The 19847-nt window shown below is 43.8% G+C and overlaps 1 pseudogene; it reads left to right on the plus strand.

The window, feature by feature from the left end:
- The first annotated feature begins 587 nt into the window (after positions 1-587).
- Positions 588-10636, plus strand: LOC101611265 (annotated as a pseudogene).
- The last annotated feature ends 9211 nt before the right edge of the window (positions 10637-19847 follow it).

Genomic DNA, 19847 nt, shown 5'->3' on the forward strand with positions numbered 1-19847 from the left:
GGAGCAGACAGACGAGGTATAAATAACAAGAACCTAGTGTCCTATGAGGAGAGCCAAATGCACACAAAACAACAACAGAGCTTAAAGTAATTGAATGGCACAGCAACGGCAGTAACATGCAGAGCCAGCTGCGGCAGTATTTGCCTATGACACCAGTGCTTGGGAAGCTGAGCTAAGGGGCATCATGAGTTTGAGGCTCGCTTGGGCTATGTAGTAAGAGACTGCCTAAAAAAAAGGCTGAGGAAGAGGAAAGAGGGGATAAAACGAAAGAGAAGGAGCATCTGTTGGACATTTACTATGTGCTAGGCACTGTTGGAAACACTTTGCAAGAACCCATTTCATTAGCACCATAGCCCTATCAGGCAGGTATTTCCAACTCCACTTGACAGGTAGGGAAACAGGTCTAGAAAGATCAAGTAACCATTTCAGTGTCATATGCCAGATGTGAGGGGCTTGGAACCTAGCCCTTTGTCCTATGGCATGAAACAGGGAAGAGAGGTAAGACAGGGCTAAGCAGGGAGCTCCTGATGGACGAGAGGAAGTTAACCACTGTGGTCTCTCCCCCAGGTAAAGCAAACCCGCCAGTGATGGAAGACAAAAGCCTTACTGTCTATGCCCAAGTGCAGAAACCAGGTGTAAGTGCTATGTTTTCCTTGGGGTAGGTAGATGGTCGTATTTCCCACAGGAGTCCTGACTAGACCCCTCGGACACATTGTGTCTGGGTTCTAGAGTAGAGGAAGTTGGGGGAGCAGAAGTGAAGAACTAGAGCCCTCCTAGTGGTTATAAACCAGCATCGTTGGGACACTCTTTGGTTTGAAATAATGGGAAACACTGAGTTACCTTTTAATCATCTCCTTCCTGGGAAAGAACAATGGAGAAGCTGTAAATGCATGCCGTGACTTTTTCCAGCTTGGGCATTCTAGAAGTTTGCAGTTTATGTTACCAAATCCCTTTGTCTAGGGAGAAGGGTGCAGGGTTTAAAGACAGCAGAGGTGGTTTAGAAAAGCTATTGTGTGACATATTGGCTGTTGCAAATTTGGTCATTTTCAAAGTTCAAGTTGGACAAGGGCAGGAAGATCTTCATTCCCTCTCTTTTTAATTTTTTTTTTGTTCATATTTATTTATTTATTTGAGAGTGACAGACAGAGAGAGAAGGAAGCAGATAGAGAGAGAGAGAATGGGCATGCCAGGGCCTCCAGCCACTGCAAACAAACTCCAGACGCGTGCGCCCCCTTGTGCATCTGGCTAACGTGGGTCCTGGGGAATCAAGCCTCGAACTGGGGTCCTTAGGCTTCACAGACTTAACTGCTAAGCCATCTCTCCAGCCCCATTCCCTCTCTTTTACTTTGTTTTATTTTTATTATTTTTTACAATTTTATACATATATATATAATGTATTTTGATCATATAGCTCTATTACCTCCTCTTATTCTATCAAACTTCTTTTTCTACCCAACTGATTCCTTTCTGGCTTTCCTGTCCTTTTGGGTGACCCATTTAGTTAAATTAGGGTTTGGTTGCTTGGATGAGCATGGGCCATTTGCCAGAGGGTAGACCTCTGAAGAACAAGCCACACGTCCCCCAGCGACCCCTAACTGCCAGGAGCTACAGTGGGAGGACTGGGGTTCACGACCCAAGAGGGGACTCTTGAGAGTTTCTCTAAGTGTCGTTGAGGGCTGGAGAGATGACTCAGTGGTGAAGGTGCTTTCTTGCAACGCTTGATGAGGTGGGTTAGTTCCCCAGGACCCAGGAAAAGCCAGATGGACAAAGTGGCACATGTGTCTGGACTTTATTTGGAGGAGGCCCTGTTGTGCCCATTCTTTCTCTCTCCCTCTCTCTCTTTACAAATAAATAAATGTTTGGTGTTTGCTTTTTTTTTTTTTTAATGTGGTTGATGCCAGGCATGGTGGCACACACCTTTAATCCCAGCACTTGGGAGCAAAGGAGAGAGGATGGCCATGAGTTTGAGGCCACCCTGAGACTCCATAGTGAATTCCAGGTCAGCCTGGGCTAGAGTGAGACCCTACCTTGAAAAACCAAACAAAAGAAAATGTGGTTGAGGGGTTGGAGATATGGCATAGCAATTAAGGTGTTTGCTTGCAAAGACTAACAGCCCTGGTTCAATTCTTTAGAACCCACATAAAGCCCAACGCACAAAGTGCTGTGTGCATCTGATGTTCATTTGCAGCAGCAAGAGGCCCTGGCACACACACTTTCTCTCTCCTCTCTCTCAAAAATAAATAACTTTTTTTAAAAAGTGTGATTGAGAAGCCGAGCGTGGTGACACATGCCTTTAATCCCAGCATTCAGGAGGCAGAGGTAGGACGATTGCCATGAGTTCAAGGCTACCCTGAGACTCCATAGTGAATTCCAGGTCAGCCTGGGCTAAAGTGGGACTGTACCTCAAAAAATAAAAAAGTGTGTTGAGACGGAATAAAGCAAAACTGAAGTAGTATGGCCATTGAACTAAGAGGAGAGAGCAGCATGTAGTAGGACGTACAGATATGCTATCAGTAGGAAATAAGGAAGCTGAAAGACTGTGATTAGATGTGAAGATGTTATGGTTTTCAAGACATAACATTAATTTTAAGTGATTTACAGACCAGAATCGAGCCATTTAGGATGTGGGAGAGGTGGATTCTGGAGTGAAGGATGTGAACGTAGTTTTGTTAGTACTTTGAAAAAAAAATGCTTCAGATTACAATAAATTCATTTCTGAGGCCCAGGAGAGTCTTGAAGAAAATATTTCTGCTCTCTTCCTACTTGCCTGGAGAGCTCATCAGACCTTTCATGCTCCCTGCAGCAAAACTTGCCTGTAAAAATATTGGAGCCCTGGGCTGGAGAGATGGCTTAGCTGTTAAGCGCTTGCCTGTGAAGCCTAAGGACCCTGGTTCGAGGCTCGGTTCCCCAGGTCCCACGTTAGCCAGATGCACAAGGGGGCGCACGCGTCTGGAGTTCGTTTGCAGAGGCTGGAAGCCCTGGCACGCCCGTTCTCTCTCTCTCTCCCTCTATCTGTCTTTCTGTCTGTGTCTGTCACTCTCAAATAAATAAATAAATTTTAAAAAAATATTGGAGCCCTAAGATAACAGTACCTGCTCATCCCTCATATTTACATGTGAGGGGCTCTGACCATCTTTACAATTAGTCTTTCTCTTAGCTACTACATCGCATGCTGCCAGTCCACTTGCTCTTCCTGTGAGGTATAAGATCTGCCAAAGAGACAAGAAACAAACAAAAAACCCACAGCACACAGAAATGTCTCAGCTGAGTGAATTACTTTTAACTGTCCATCATGATGCCCAGGAAGGCAGGCACATTTTCCCATCTTGTTTTTCAAGAGTTTTTGACTGTTCTTGTCCTTTTTTACTTTCATCTGTATTTTAGAATCAGCTTCTCAAGAACCACAAGAAGGAAAAAAAAAATGATTAGGATCACATCATATATATACTGATATATTTGACCAGAAACTACATCTCTCAGTTTGAGTGTTCTAACTACCATAAAACTACCACCACAAGAACACCGTCGCTGTCTCCAGAACACTTGCTGCTCTCTCCTGCCTAGGGACAACCACTATTCTGGCTTCTAGGAAATATAGACTAGCTGTTTCTTCTCTTGAACTTTGTAAAAACGAAATCCTTTAACATTTTTCTTCTTCTGTCATGAGACTTGCATATGTCTGTGAGTGTGGATACAATGCATTCATTTCCATTGCTTCATAGACTATCAATGTGTGAATGTGCTCGAATGTACTTACAGTTTACTGCTGACAGACATTTGTGTTACTTCCGGTTTGAGATCGTTATGAAAGTTCCAGCTATAAAGATTCATAGGAATGGATTTTGGTGGATATGTGCATGATTTTTTTTTGTTGGGTACATACCTAGAAGTAGACTTCGTGAATGATGGAGCAGGTGTATTCCCTTTATTGATTTTTTTATTTGCACGTGTGTATGAGTGTTTGAGTGTGTCTTTACATGTATGGGAGCACTAAGGCCCCTTGCCACTGCAAACAACCCCAGACATTTGCACCACTTCTTGCTTCCGGCTTTCATGGTTAGCTTAGGAATTGAACCTGGGCCAACAGGCCTTGCAAGCAAGCACTTTTAACCACGGAGCAATCCTCCCAGCCCCCAAATTCTCAAATTGACTAGTCAAGACCAAATTGTTCTTCAAAATGGGTATACCAATTTTCTTTCTCCTTCCTTCCTTGCTTCCTCCCTTCCTTCCTCCCTCCCTCTCTCCCTCTCTCTCTCTCTCTCTCTCTCTCTCTCTCTCTCTCTCTTTCTTTCTTTCTTCCTCCTTAATATCTTCCTCATTCCCTCCCTCCCTTCTTCTCTCTTCTCTTCTCTGCAGCCCATGTTCACTTTCTTTATTGAGGCAGAGTCTCTCACTGAACTCAAGCTTGCTCATTCAGCTAGTCTTGACAGCCAGCTTGGGTCCCGTCTCCACCCCTCAGCACCAGGATTCCAGGCAGGCTTCCGTGCTCAGCACTCATGTGGGGTCCTGAGTTCAGGTCCTGGGGCTTGTGCAGTGAGAGCTTTATTGTCTGGACCATCTCCCTAGTTCCCAACAGAAGATTTTTTTCAATTATATCTAATCACTTATTCAAAAGTTAGCATTTCCTTTGTTTTTATTTGTAATGGCTATATAACAGCCTTATAAAAAACAATAACACAGAAAAACATTCAACAAATGTTGATATCTACTAGGAACTCTAGGAGAACTTATCATGGTTATCCACCTTATGCCATGAATTCTGGAAGCCACCATTACAAAGAACATGCGAAGATCAATTGTGCTTCTGCAGTTGCTTTTAAGTAATGGGTATCTCTGGAAGGTGTGAAAGCAATGACCCTGTAAAAATGTACTAACTTGTTTAAATTGTGTTTAAAATAATTCCCTTATTTCTAGATAAAACCCTAAAGGGAAATCTCGAACATAGTCCCAGTGTGGTGTGGAGTGATTTTTAGTACAGTTTTCTTCTTTCTAAAACTTCCTCATAAAATGCTAAATGCCTAAAGTATTTACTCTCTCTGCCTTTAAGTCTGTCTGATCATACCAAAGTTCTCCTAGCCAGGAAGAGAAGCAAGGGTCCCGTCTGTGGATAAAGGCTGCTTAATAACCCTCTCCTATCTCATCTCATTGTTACGAATTCAAATGTACTACAAGGTGTGTTACCCAAGAATTGTATGGGAATCGTGCAAAGAATCTTTAAAACACCTATGAAGCACTAACAATTGACAAGTCTCCCTTGGGATGTAACTTGGAGAAAGTTAGAGCACATGACCAGGGAGCATTACCTTGAACTTCTGAAATCTATGGTTCTGTGTGGGGCGAGTTGGATGGGAAGCAGCTCTCTGCTCACTAATCTGCCCTTTGTTCCTCTTACAGATTCTTCAAGAGAAACCCGATGATGACCTGCTAACTCAGGACCCCTGCACGACCATTTACGTAGCTGCCGAAGAGCCTGTCCAAGAGCCTGTCCAGGTGAGGCATCTCTCCATGCCTCCCCGCTGTGGAGGGGAATAATAGGTAGAGGACATCGGGAGGGAAGAAGGGTTTTCATCTTTTTTTTTTTTTTTTTTTGGCAAAGGTAGAGCAAACAGGTTTATGAGCTCTGCACTGGGAAAGAGGGACATAGCAAGCAGGCAGTGAGGAGCAGCAGAAGGTTTGGTTTGAAGCTTCTAAGAAAACAGCTCAGGCCTGCTCATGGGGAATAAGCGGTGGTCCACTGCCCACTGGCTGGTGCTTTCTCTGACAGTCATCTAGCAGCCACATCGGAATCTTACTGACATTAAAGATGAAGGTTCCTTATCTGGGCGTGGTGGCGCACGCCTTTCATCCCAGTACTTGGGAGGCAGAGGTAGGAGGATAGCCATGACTTTGAGGCCACCCTCAGACTCCATAGTGAATTCCAGGTCACCCTGGGCTAGAGTGAGACCCTACCTCAAAAAAAAAAAAAAAAAAAAAAGAAGAAGAAGAAGGTTCCTGGGATCTCCTATCTAGGACTGTGTTAAATCAGAACATCTATGGAGTAGAGGAATCTATGTATTAAAATTTGACACATAGCTGGGCATAGTGATGCCTGCCTTTAATCCCAGCACTCGGGAGGCAGAGGCAGTAGGATAGCTGTGAGTTCAAGACCATCCTGGAACTACATAGTGAATTCCAGGTCAGCCCGAGCTAGAGCGAGACCCAACCTCAAAAAACCAACAACAACAACAACAACAAATTATTAGCTTGAGCCGGACACAGAGGCTCATGTCTATAATCCTACCCCTTGTGAGGTTGAGGTAGGAGGATCGTTGTGAGTGCAAGGCCAGCCGGGGGCTACAGACTGAGACCCTACCCCGACACAACAGCAACAAATCAGCACATAGTAGGTGACTCCGCTGTGCACCTCAGCTCGGGAATTGCGGCTTGGGTGCATTTCTCAGCTTTGCCTATGAAACAGAATCACCAGGGAGCTTTGTAAAGATGCCTCATGTTGGGCTGGAGAGATGGCTTAGCAGTTAAGCGCTTGCCTGTGAAGCCTAAGGACCCCGGTTCGAGGCTCAGTTTCCCCAGGTCCCACGTTAGCCAGATGCACAAGGGGGCGCACGCGTCTGGAGTTCGTTTGCAGAGGCTGGAAGCCCTGGCGCGCCCATTCTCTCTCTCTCCCTCTATCTGTCCTTCTCTCTGTGTCTGTCGCTCTCAAATAAATAAATAAATAAAAAGATGCCTCATGTTGAAACAATGCACTTCGGAAAAGGAAAATTTAAGTACAATCATGACATGTTAATCAAAACAACTAAATTTTTTTTTTTTTAAGAGAGGCTCAGAAAGAGAATTGGCACACCAGGGCCTGAGCCACTACAATCGAACTCCAGACGCTTGCGCCACCTAGTGGGCATGTGCAACCTTGTGCTTGCCTCACCTTTTGTGCATCTGGCTTACATAGGATCAGGGAAGGCGAACACAGGCCCTTAGGCTTCTCGGGCAAGCGCCTTGACTGCCAAGCCATCTCTCCAGCCCACAGTTAAATTTTGAGTCAGTTAAGTGCCTGCAGCACAGGCAAGAGGACCTCCATTCCTATGCCCAGAACCCACATACACCAGCCAGACATGGTGGCCCACGCTTGTAATCTCAGCACCAGAGAGGTGGGGACAGGATCCCTGGAGCTTGTGGGATAGTCAGTCTAGCCTACTTGGTGAGCTCCACATCAATTAGGAGACTTTGTCTCAAGAAAAGCTTGATGGTGTCTGAGAAGAATATCTGAGGTTGTCCTCTGGCCTCCATATACAAGTACACACACATGCACATGCACGAACACAAGTATAGCACAGAAACACACACAAAAAAGTTTTAGTTTAAAAACTTCCACTGGGCGTGGTGGTGCGCCCCTTTAAACCCAGGAGGCAGAAGTAGGAGGATCACTGTGAGTTCGAGGCCAGCCTGGAACTAGAGTGAGTTCCAGGTCAGCTTGGTAGTGAGACTCTACCTTGAAAAAATTAATTAATTAATTAATTAAAATTTCCATAATTATTAAAATGTTCCCATCTAGACATTCACAACCCTATTTAATCGGAACACTTGGGGGTGGAGTTTCTGCACAGCCAGAGGAGAATACAAAGCTCAAGCGAGGAGGCTGCTCTGTTCCATCCTCTGCTAGATCAGCATGGATTCCATTTACCTCACACAGGACTTTTGACCAAATGAACAGAAATGAGTTCTGGAGTGAAATACTGGCTCCTTTTGAGCTCAGTAGACAAAGCATTCGAGGGGAAGGTCCAGGATTACAGAGGGACAATGACCACTAAAGGACCTGTATCCACCATCCTTCTGTACTTGCATGCAGTTATGCCTGGGTGGGTGCCCTATTTCAAATAGACCTTCACCTTGAGACCTAGTCTCTTAGCACATTATCACATCTAAGAGTGGGAAAATATAAATTTTACGTCAGTACCTTAAAAAAAACAAAACACTTTTTTTTTTTTTTTTTGGTTTTTCAAAATGGAGGGTCTCAGTCTAGCTCAGGCTGACCTGGAACTCACTGTGTAGTCTCAGGATGGCCTTGAACTCACGGCGATCCTCCCACCTCTGCCTCCCAAGTGCTGGGATTGAAGAGGTGTGCCACCATGTCTGGCTTAAAACAAAACATTTTAAGGAAAAATTTTCTTTCACTTGAGGAAGGAAAACAGTGTATTGCATAATTCCAGCAACACCTAAACTTTCCAATCCTTTGTCCTTTTATCTCAGACCATCCTTACTTTATGGGAGGCTTATTAATTATTTTTAAATTTTTTGTTTGTTTATCTATTTGTGTACTTATTTGAGAGAGAGAGAGAGAAAGAAGCAGATAAAGAGAGACAGAATGGGCACACCAGGGCCTCCAGCCACTGCAAACAAACTCCAGATGCATGTGTCACCTTGTACATCTGGCTTATATGGGTGCTGGGGAATTGAACCTGGGTCTTTAGGCTTCACAGGCAAGGACCTTAACAGCTTAGCCATTTCTGCAGCCCTATTAATTATTTTTATATTACTCCAACCAAAATACTTAAGAGGACAACTTGAAGGAGGAAAGGCTTGCTTTGGCTCACAGCTTCAGGTGCTGCCTGCCCATCACGGCGGGAGAGCAGCTCACAGCAGCATGGACCAGAAGCAGAGCCGAGAAGAAAGGAAAGGCAGAAAATGCAGAGCACAAGTTCCCCTCCTTCTCCTAAACAAAGCTGCTTCTCCTCACAGCCTGTGAGGCCAGTGCCCATCCCTTCATTCATGGCCTCTTTCTGCTTTGCCTTCAGAAACCAAATCCCATCACCGTCTATGCCAGTGTGACCCTTCCAGAGAGCTGACAGCAAGGACCTATGAAGGGGCTTCTTGAAGGAAGACAGAAGAACCAAAGTAAACACTGAGCTTGGCCCCAGGGCCCAAGTTCTCTGCAACAGACACTGCACATCTGTACCCTTCTTGGATCAACTTCCTGCAACACATCTCCCACACACCTATGAAATGGACAGGGAAGTGAGATTTCCAAAGCATTTCCACCTGCTCTGCAGCTGGCAAAGCCACAGAATACAGAGCTGCTTCATACAGCTTCCAGTCTTTGGTGTAGCAAACAAAACAGTGTGAGCCTGACATCTCATTCTTTGCTGGGCTGGATAATAAAACCCAACGATAGGAAGCCAGGACATATGATGTCTATCTCAGACTGCCAACATCAAGGGACAAAGCCTGGAATTGTTTACATTTTGGCCACATGGGCGCTGTTCTGGGAGGTGACCCTGGTCACCCACCGGCAGATCCGATCAAGGCTCAGTGCTTCAGTTTCTTTCTCTAGATAAAGAGCAAAAGAAAAGCAAAGGATGGAGTCTTTCTTCGCGTGCTCTTAGCCAAGAGGCTGAGAAGTGATAAGCTGTTTCTGATCTGTACAACACTGAGAGATCATTCTATAAGAGAAGCTAAAAGAATCACCTCTTTATTTGCAAAACTCAAGCGAGTAAGTGAATAAACTGAAGCTGACTTTGAGATCTGTGAGCGCTGAACAGTAATGAAAGCCCTCTGAGTTTACGGTTCTGTGCAAACAGCATTCAGCTTTAAGGAAAAGCGGCAAGTGTTTGGTAATGCTGGTCTAAAGTCACTTGCAATGCTCAGAGAAACTTGTCCCCGGAAGATTTTTCACTTCTCCAAATGACTTATGAACTATATAATTCTCTGTTTATTCCTTTGAGTGACAAACGTGGAGTGTCAGCTCTCAACTTTGATTCTGACTCCATTTGCCAACCCAACTACCTATGGAATGACTTGTCTGCGTCTCCACCAGGTATCCCCCCCCCATTCTCTGCATACCTCTCTGTGTATTAAATTTATATTCAAGTATAAATTAAATTATTTTGATCCAACAGTTTCAAATGATTGAAGGCTCAATTACTTCAATTACAGGTTGCAGGGAGAGAAAGTGTCTCCATGTAAAGTTCTATTTTCTTTGTACTATCTGCCTTTGCACAGGCTGTCAGTCAGTTTGCACTGCATAGCAAGAAACACCAAGTGCCTGGCTGAAAATTCTGATGTCCCATTTATTACCCTGTACCTCCTCCTCTGTTCAGCCAGTTATCACTGTAAGTTCTGATGCTCATGGTATCCCATCTCCTGGTACCAGCTTCTGGAATAAGGTTTATAGTTGGGATCAACAAAAGCTTACTTGGAGGGTTTTTTTAATGTAGAAAAGGAGCATACTGAAAATAAATCAAATAACTATTAGGATATGCTGCAAAACCACCTTTGAAGAGGATGGGGCCGGGGAGATTGCTCAGTGGATAATGCATTTGCCACTCAAGCCTGAGTTTGAGTCACAGAACTAATGTAAAAAGTTGAAAGCTGGGTGGATCAGTGGTGACTTAACCTGTACGAGGCAAAATGGAGCTCAAGGCTATGAGCGTTACACCAGCCCAGCCAACCCAGCTGTCTTGCCCCACCTGACCATGGCACTTCTAGCCACAGGCATGTTCTTCACTGCCTGGTCCTTCATTTATGAGGTCACCTCCACCAAGGACACATGGGATATCGACAAAGAGTTCCTCATCTCCTTGGTGGCCTCACACTTCATAGGCTTTGGAGTCCTCTTCCTCTACTCTGGATCAGCATCTACGTATGAGCACCCAAAGGTACACACCACACAGCTTCAACGAGTTTCTGCTTTTGTAAATTAAATTTTTTTTGTTTATTTTATTTGTTTGAGAGTGACAAACAGAGAGAGAAGGAGGCAGATAGAGAGAAAGAGAGAGAATGGGCACGCCAGGGCCTCCAGCCACTGCAAACGAACTCCAGATGCATGCACCCCCTTGTGCATCTGGCTAACGTGGGTCCTGGGGGATCAAGCCTCGAACCGGGGTCCTTAGGCTTCATAAGCAAGTGCTTAACTGCTAGGCCATCTCTCCAGCCCTAAATTAAATTTTTTATTAAATTGTATTTATTTCTTTGCAAGCAGAGAGAGAGCTAGAGAGAAGAGATAAAATGGGCACGCCAAGGTCTCTAGCCACTGCAAACAAACTCCAGACACATGTGCCCCTTGTGCATCTGGCTTACCTGGGTCCTGGGGAATTGAACCTATGTCCTTTGGCTTCGCAAGCAAATACCTTAGCCGCTAAGCTGTATCACCATCCCATAAATTAATTTTTTTTTTTTTACTGTTGCTAGAAGTGTCCCATCTGCTACTTATAATAAAAAAAAAAAAGTTGGAAGCCATAGTGGACTTCTGTAATCCCAAGACATTAACAGTGAGGTAGGAGGCAGAGACAAGAGAATTTCCCAGAAAGCCCCTGAGGAGATGGAATGGTGAGGTGAGGACAGACCCAAAAGTCACCTATGACCTGCACACACACATCATGGAATGTGTCGTGGCACACGTGCGCCAGCATTCACACACATGAACACATATGCACATGCATTCACACACACATAAATAACCATCATCATTATAATAACGAGCAAGTTATAAGGGCAAAGGAAGTGCAGACTGTAGCTAGGGATGCAGACAGATGACAAAGCTAGGGACAACACAGTTTCATGTCACTGTCACCAACACTAGATGAGGGTTCTATCCCTGCCTCTGTGGCACTTAGATACATGATGTTACACGACTGTTGCATTGCCCACCATCCAAATAAATGCTCCTGGGTGCCTCCGCCACCTTCACATTTCTAGTTTCTAATTCAAAGTCTGAGAACAAGCTCATTTGACTAAGGGTTAAAACTTGTCATTCAGTGGGCGCTCCCAAGACCAGAGGAAAGTAAAATAACCATGTGTCACTTAACAAGGAAGACGGGCTCTGAGACATGCGGTTAGGCAACTTCATTGTGCAACCATGACAGAGCATGGCCAATCTTAGGTCACAGTCCATGTCCTACCTCTGAGGGATGCCAAGCGTTGGACATCTGGCATTTTTGACTCTTGTAGTGGTTGGTAGGCTCTGTCTTTTATGAATTGGGGAATTCTCTAAATATAAGAAGTGAGACTCAAATGATAACAAAAACATGTGCACTGCACCACCCTTCTGTAACTTTAGGTTTGTTATTAGCTAGCTATTCCTAAAACTGTGGGGTTACCACCAGGGATCTGCAGACTGTGGGGCTGTGGGCTCTCATTCCTTTAGTAAACTTGGATTTCTCTAGAAACTCGGTTCCTAACACTGGGGATTTTCCCATGACTGCATCTTACCTGAAGGAAGGGTAGAAACAAAGAGGGGAGGCTAGCCTCCAAGTTTCCTGAATCCCTGGGCTCTAGACCTCACTGTGGAGGGAGGCTGTGCCAACACTATTTGACATTATGCCTGAAACCCCAAACCTGGGCTGCAGGGTGGGAAGGTGGAGAACCCCCTTCTGGCAATACGCTTGCAAAACTCTATGGATGAGCCCTGGAGCATGTCCTCTCTGAGCTGAACGTATCAACTCTAAGGCCACATAGTCAGAATTCCCCATTTCTCTGCCAGTGCTGTTTTCTTTTGACCAAGCGTATGTGATTCTGGAGAAGTCAGGAGGAAGAGAGCAACTCTCAGTTTTAAGGGACTAATGTTCTGAACTAGAGCCAGGTGGAGTCCAGGCTCCTTCAGGAGTTACTCAGCCGCTGAGTGATGGTTGCTGGGTGCCCATGTTGTCTGGGAAGCCACTGGGCATTCATTCCCCTCCAAAGGTTATGTTTCCACTACTTCCTCTTTTGCTATGTAGCACAGGCTGGCCCTGAATTCAGTCCTCCTTCCTCAGCCTCCTAAATTCTAGGATTACAGGTGTTTGTCACCATGCCCAAATTATAGTTCTATTTTTTTTTTTTTTTGGTTTTTTGAGGTAGGGTCTCACTCTGGTCCAGGCTGACCTGGAATTAACTCTGTAGTCTCAGGGTGGCCTCGAACTCACAGCGATCCTCTACCTCTGCCTCCCAAGTGCTGGGATTAAAGGTGTGCACCACCATGCCCTACTCCATAATTCTACTTTCTGGAAATGACTATGATAGAGCTAATTCACCAAAATTTCACTTTCATCTTGTGTGTTCTAGAGGATTTATAACATGAAGGATGGCCGGACACGTTTCACAGCTTGTGTCTCCACAGCTGTGGTTATGAACAGTGAAGATGGCTGCTCTGCTTGTACAAGATGTGAGGTCCCCACAAGGGGGTGGACAAGGGTGAGCTCAGTGCTTCCCCTCCACCTAGGGTCAGACAGAACTGTGTCTACAGAATGTTTAATATTTGTCACTGTCAAAGTAATCCCCTTCCCTGAACTCCCCTAAGTTCCCCTCATAGAGAAATCTGGAGTCGATATCTCCTGTGTGGTGCCTCTAACATTTGTGGCTGAACAGGGTTTTGTTATGAGGGTTGTTCCATTTAGTAAAGGAGATTTTACAGCATCTCGGCCCCTTGCCTCCTAGGAGCCCATAGCACAACCCCTATCCTGGTCACAATCATCAACAGTCTCTGTGGGACTGGAGAGATGGCTCAGTTGGTAAAGTCCTTGCTGCATGAGCGTGTGTTGGATCCCCCACCATCCACATGAATGCTGAGTGGGTACGGTATGTATTACAATTTTAGCACTCCAAAAGTGGAGACAAGATTTCCTGAGGCAGGCTGGCTAGCTAAACTAGCTGAGTCACCCAGCTCTAGGTCCAAGTGAGAGACCCTATCTCAATAGTCAATGTGGAGAGTGATCAGGGAGGATACTTAACGTCAACCTCTGGCCTCCATGTGCAGGCACACATGCATGCACATGCATACACGTAGCCCCACACTCAAACACGCATACAGGCACACCACACACACATAAAAGTGTCTTCTTGACCTGGGGGTATGCCTCACTGGTAGAATTCTTGTCTAGCATGTGTGAGGTCCTGGGTTTGAACTCCAGCATGGAAGAAGAAAAGTGTCTCCAGATATTACCAAATTTTGTCTAATGGGAAAAAATAAACCCTCATAACCTAGAGCTTTGCTGGTTTCTTAGTTACCTGGGAGTAAACTAAGTATACTTCTATTACCAAGAAGTATGTCTATCAAAAATCACTTGGAAAGTGGCCACCTGGCCACTTGAGCATGCCAATATTACCAAGATTATTGAAACCTCAGAATTACTTTGAGTAGGTTTTTAAATTTTTTTCTATTAATCATGGATATACTTAGTATGGAAACATCATGTGTTTCCCCCATCTTTGCTCCTTTGTCAAAGGGGGGCCTCTTCATGGGGTGGCAGGTTATCCCCATGAGGACTGTGGGTCATGTGTTGTAGGAGCCACAGTCAGTTGTTGGGAGAGGCAATGCCTCTGGGCATGATGGCCCAACTTGTGGCTCTAATGCTCTTTCTGCCTCCTCTTCCGCAAAATTCCCTGGATGTTTTAAGTCTACTTTGGTGATGGGCTCTTAGGAGCCTCTGGATCTCTGCTTTGGTAGGTGTTGAGTGTCCTCAGGGTCTGTCTCCTTCACCCTGGCGCTGATTATCAGGATTGCATGGAAGCAGCCCTCTTGCTCATCTCCCCATTCTTCTGTGCTTTCAGCTGGGGCTGGGCTGAAGTACAAGTTTATCTCCTCAGGTCTTGCTCCTGTCTGAAAAAAGAGAAACAGATTCTCCAACAGAGAGTAAGTCAGCTTTTTTAAAAAAGAAAAATCAGGGCTGGAGAGATGGCTTAGCGGTTAAGCGCTTGCCTGTGAAGCCTAAGGACTCCAGTTCGAGGCTCGGTTCCCCAGGTCCCACGTTAGCCAGATGCACAAGGGGGCACACGCGTCTGGAGTTCGTTTGCAGAGGCTGGAAGCCCTGGCGCGCCCATTCTCTCTCTCTCTCCCTCTATCTGTCTTTCTCTCTGTGTCTGTTGCTCTCAAATAAATAAATAAAAAAAATTAAAAAAAAAAAAAGAAAAATCAGTGCTTAAAATGATTTCTACACACAGCTTCTTGGGAGGCAGAGGTAGGAGGATCACCATGAGTTTGAGGCCACCCTAAGACTAAGCAGTGAATTCCAGGTCAGCCTGGACTAAAATGAGATCCTACCTTGAGGGAAGGGGGGAATGAGTTCTACACAATAGCCACAAGAGGGTGGTGTGACAATATAGATTACCTCACCCCAATATCTCCACAACTGTCCACCTTGGGTGTGGAAAGATATGGACTTGGCCACATACTTGATTAGATTAGATCAGCTCATGACACTTACAGGCAGAGGGAGAGTTGACCCTCCTCTCATAGATAAGAAGGCCCAACATGGGGATGGTGGCACACTCACAGTTCACTGTATTCACAGGAGACTGCTAGTGCTGATAAATGCTTTGCTCATTTGACTAAGGGTTAAAACTTGTCATTCAGAGGGCGCTACCAAGACCAGAGGAAAGCAAAATAACCATGTGTCACTTAACAAGGAGGACGCGCTCTGAGACATGCAATTAGGCAACTTCATCGTTGTGCAGCCATCACAGAGCATGCCTACACAGCCTAGGTGGTATACATGACCAGGATATAAGATAGACAGTACACACACAGACACACACACACACACACACACACACACACACGAACCACCATATATACGTATGCCTCAGATCAAGCATCAGAGAAAATGATACAATCAGAAATCACACACAGTGCATGAGGCTGCTGATGGTATTATATGCATCCTGCTTTATAGTAAGTTTTTTAAAATAAGAATAAAGTAGAGCTAGGGAGATGGCTTGGTGGTTAAAGGCGCTTGCTTGGCAAGTCTGCCAACCTGGCCTCGATTCTCCAATACTCACATAAAGACAGATGCACACAGTGGCTCATGCCTCTGGAGTTTACTTGCAATGGCAGGAGGCCCTGGTGTACCAATACTCACTCATCCATTTTTTTTTTTCTCTCTTCCCTACTCTCTCTCACACACACAAATAAATAAATAAAATTTAAAACACTGCTTTACTTTACTTTTCTATCTCTTAAAAATGAATAGGGTAGGGCTGGAGAGATGGTTCAATGGTTAAGGTGCTTGCCTGAAAAAGGCTAAGGACCCTCATTCAATTCCCCAGCACCCACATAAAGCCAGATGCACAAGGTGGCAGTATCTGGTGTTTGATTGCAGTGGCTACAGGCCCTGGCATGCCCATTCTCATTCTCTCTCTCTCTTTCCCCCTCTGTGTCTCTCTCATTAAATAAATAAGTAAATAAATAAAATAAGGCAAATAATCTAAAACAATTACTAAAAAGTATAATAAAGTGAATTTAGCAAATACTTAAGCCAGTGACACAGCTATTCATCATCAAGTGTCATGCTCTGTATATAATTGTGTACACTGTACTTTCATGCTGCCAGTGGTGTGGTGGGCTTGCTTGCACCAGCATCACCACAAGCCCGTGAGTAATGCACTGTGCCCCTATTTATGACTGCTGCAACCTCATCGGGGGTAGGAAGTCGTCAGCTCCACCACAGTCTTAGAGGAACACTGCCGTATTGTAGTCTCTTGACTGAAACCCTGTTGTACAGCACATATCTAGGTTTTAAGTGGGTCATTACATGTTCTACCAGGACCCACTAGAAAAACAAAAGTGATGCTATTAATAGTTTCACTGGGTCAATGGCTAAGATGTATGGTCACCCTAATGACAAAGGGAGTGAGGGGTCCTCAGTAAGTGCATGGGAGATTTCAGCAGTCGGGAGGATTAGCCTATTTTCAGTAACAAGTTTAAAGTGGCAATGGAAATAAAGTAGAAAATTTCCATAAAGCAGTCAAAGATGACATGCTGTGACTCAGGAAAAAAGAACGAATCCTGTGATGCTGCAGTTTCTTTATCACAGCCCATTTCAAAGTACAAACTGGCAAAAGAACTTAACCAGCACACTGTGCTTACTTTACAACACCTAAAATAAAGTGGACTCTGAATTTGTTTTTATTTTGTTTTTTAATGAGAGATAGAGAGAGCAAAAGAGAGTGAGAGAATTGGTGTGCTAGGGTCTCCAGCCACTACAATCAAACTCCAGACACGTGTGCAACCTAGTGAGAATGTGTGACCTTGCGTACTTGTGTCACCTGTGTGTCTGGCTTATGTGGGAGCTGGAGAGTTGAACATGGGTCCTTAGGCTTCACAGGCAAGTACCTTAACTGCTAAGCCATCTCTCCAGCCTGACTCAGAATTTTTTTTTTTTTTTTTTTTTTTTTTTTTTTTTTGGTGAGGTCTTACTGAAATTTTCTTCTGATGATTTTTTTTAAAGTACTCATTAAAAAAAAAGAAATGAAGATTTTCTTGCATGGTCGCTGTGTGGGCAGGCACAGTGGTCTGGAGTGAGTAGGCCAGTCCCATTTCTGGTCTTCTCCCACCTCCAGGGCTCTAGGGTATGAGTTCCTTGCATCTGAGGAATGTAGGGATGGTTTAACACAAGGAAATTGGTAAACATAATGCACCACATAAATAAACTGAACCATAAGAACCACATGATCATCTTAACTGATGCAGAGAAGGCCTTTGACAAAATATGATCCCACTTCATGATCAAAACATGGAAAGAATAGGCATGGAGGATTTAGATCTCAACACAATAAAGTCTATATATAAAGCTCCTAAAGCCAAAATAATACTCAAGGAGTTCCCACTGAGATCAGGAATAAGGCAGGGGTGCCCACTCTCACCACTGCTCTTCAACATAGTACTAGAGGTTCTAGCCCAAGCAATAAGACAGGAGAAAGAAATAAAAGGGATTCAAATTGGAAAGGAAGAAGTCAAGATAGCCCTATTTTCAGATGACATGATCCTGTATATAAGTGACCTGAAAGTCTCCATCCCCAAACTTCTAAAGGTAATAAATTCCTTCAGCAAAGTGGCAGGATACAAAAATCAATGCACAAAAACCAGTAGCTTTTCTATATGCAAAGGACAAATATACAGACAAACAAATCAGCAAGGCTGTCCCATTTTCAATAGCAACAAAAAAATTAAATACCTTGGAATAACATAACAAAGGATGTGAAAGAACTATATAATGAAAGCATAAAAACACTCAAGAAGGAAATAGAGGAGAACATGAGAAGATGGAAAGACCTCCCATGCTCCTGGCTAGGTAGAATTAATATTGTAAAAATGACAATTCTACCAAAAGCAATAGACAGATTTAATGTAATACCAATAAAAAATACCAGCATTATTCTTCACAGAGATTGAAAAAATGATCTCAAAATCCCTATGGAATGGCAAAAGGCCTTGGATATCCAAACATATTCTCAGCAAAAGAAAACCCTCTGGTGGTATCACCATACCTGATCTAAAGCTATATTACAAAGCCATCCTTACAAAAGCAGCATGGTACTGGAATAAAAACAGAAACATAGACCAATGGAACAGAATTGAAGACCCAGACCTTAGGGCAAGCAACTACACCTGCTTGATCTTCGATAAAGGTGCCAATAATGTAGACTGAAAAAAGACAGCATCTTTAACAAATGGTGTTGGAAAAATTGGATGACCATATATAGAAAAATAATATTAGACCCACTCATTTCGCCATACACAAAAATCAAGTCCAAATGTATTAAAGATCTCAAAATAAGACCTAAAACTCTTCAACTACTGGAAGAAAAAATAAGAAGCACTCTCCACGAAATAGGACTGGTAAAATACTTCCTGAACAAAACCCCAGTAGCCAAGGAAATTAAACAAGCACTCAACCAATGGGATCTCATGAAGCTAAAAAGTTTTTGCACAGACAAACATACCATAAACAGAGGCAATAGATTACCTACTCAGTGGGAGAAAGTCTTTGCCAGCTATACCACTTACAGAAACCTAATATCTAGAATATACAAATAACTCAAAAAACTAACAATAAAAAATCAAACAAGGGCTGGAGAGATGGCTTAGTGGTTAAGCATTTGCCTGTGAAGCCTAAGGACCCTGGTTCAAGGCTCGATTCCCCAGGATCCACATTAGCCAGATGCACAAGGGGGCACACGCATCTGGAGTTCGTTTGCAGTGGCTGGAGGCCTTGGGGCACCCATTCTCTCTCTCTCTTTGCCTCTTTCTCTCTCTATCTGTCACTCTCAAATAAATAAATAAAAATAAACAAAAAAATTTTAAAAAATATCAAACAACCCACTCCAATACTGGGGCAGAGAACTAAATGGGGAGTTCTCAGAGGAAGAATTACAAATGGTTAACACACACTCATGAAAATGTTCAACATCCCTAACCATTAGGGAAATGCAAATTAAAACAGCTATGAGATTATACCTTACCCCAGTAAGGATAGCAAACTTAAAAAATCAAATGAAAACAAATGTTGGCGAGACTGTAGACAAATAGGAACTCTCATTCACTGTTGGTGGGAATGTAAGCTGATATAACCACTGTGGAAATCAATTTGGAAACTCCTGAAAAGGATGAATATAGAGTTACAACAGACCCTGTTATTCCCTTTCTGGGAATTTACCCTAAAAGCTCTACATCTCTGTTCAGAAATATTTTCTCAGCCATGTTTATAGATGCTCAATTCATAATAGCTAAAAACAGGAATCAACCCAGGTGCCCATCATTGAATGAATGGATAACCAAGATGTGGTATATCTACACCATGGAATTCTACTCAGCAGTAAGAAAAACTGACACACTGAAATTTGTAGAATTTTGTGGAATTTGTAGAACAGATCATTCTAAACGAACTCTAAATGTAGAAATTTGTGGAACAGATCATTCTAAATGAACTCTAAATGAACAATCACAGAAAGACAACCATCACATGATCTTACTCATCTATAGTTCCTAACCTGGATCAGCCCAAGTTGCTGACATAACTGAGTAACATTTTGAAGCTTGGACAATAAGGAGGGTAGGGATTGGGGGAAGGAAAAGGGTGGAGGGGATACAAAACTGAACCCAAATT

The sequence above is a fragment of the Jaculus jaculus genome, chromosome 1 (assembly GCF_020740685.1).
Source record: "Jaculus jaculus isolate mJacJac1 chromosome 1, mJacJac1.mat.Y.cur, whole genome shotgun sequence".
Lineage (NCBI taxonomy): Eukaryota > Metazoa > Chordata > Mammalia > Rodentia > Dipodidae > Jaculus > Jaculus jaculus.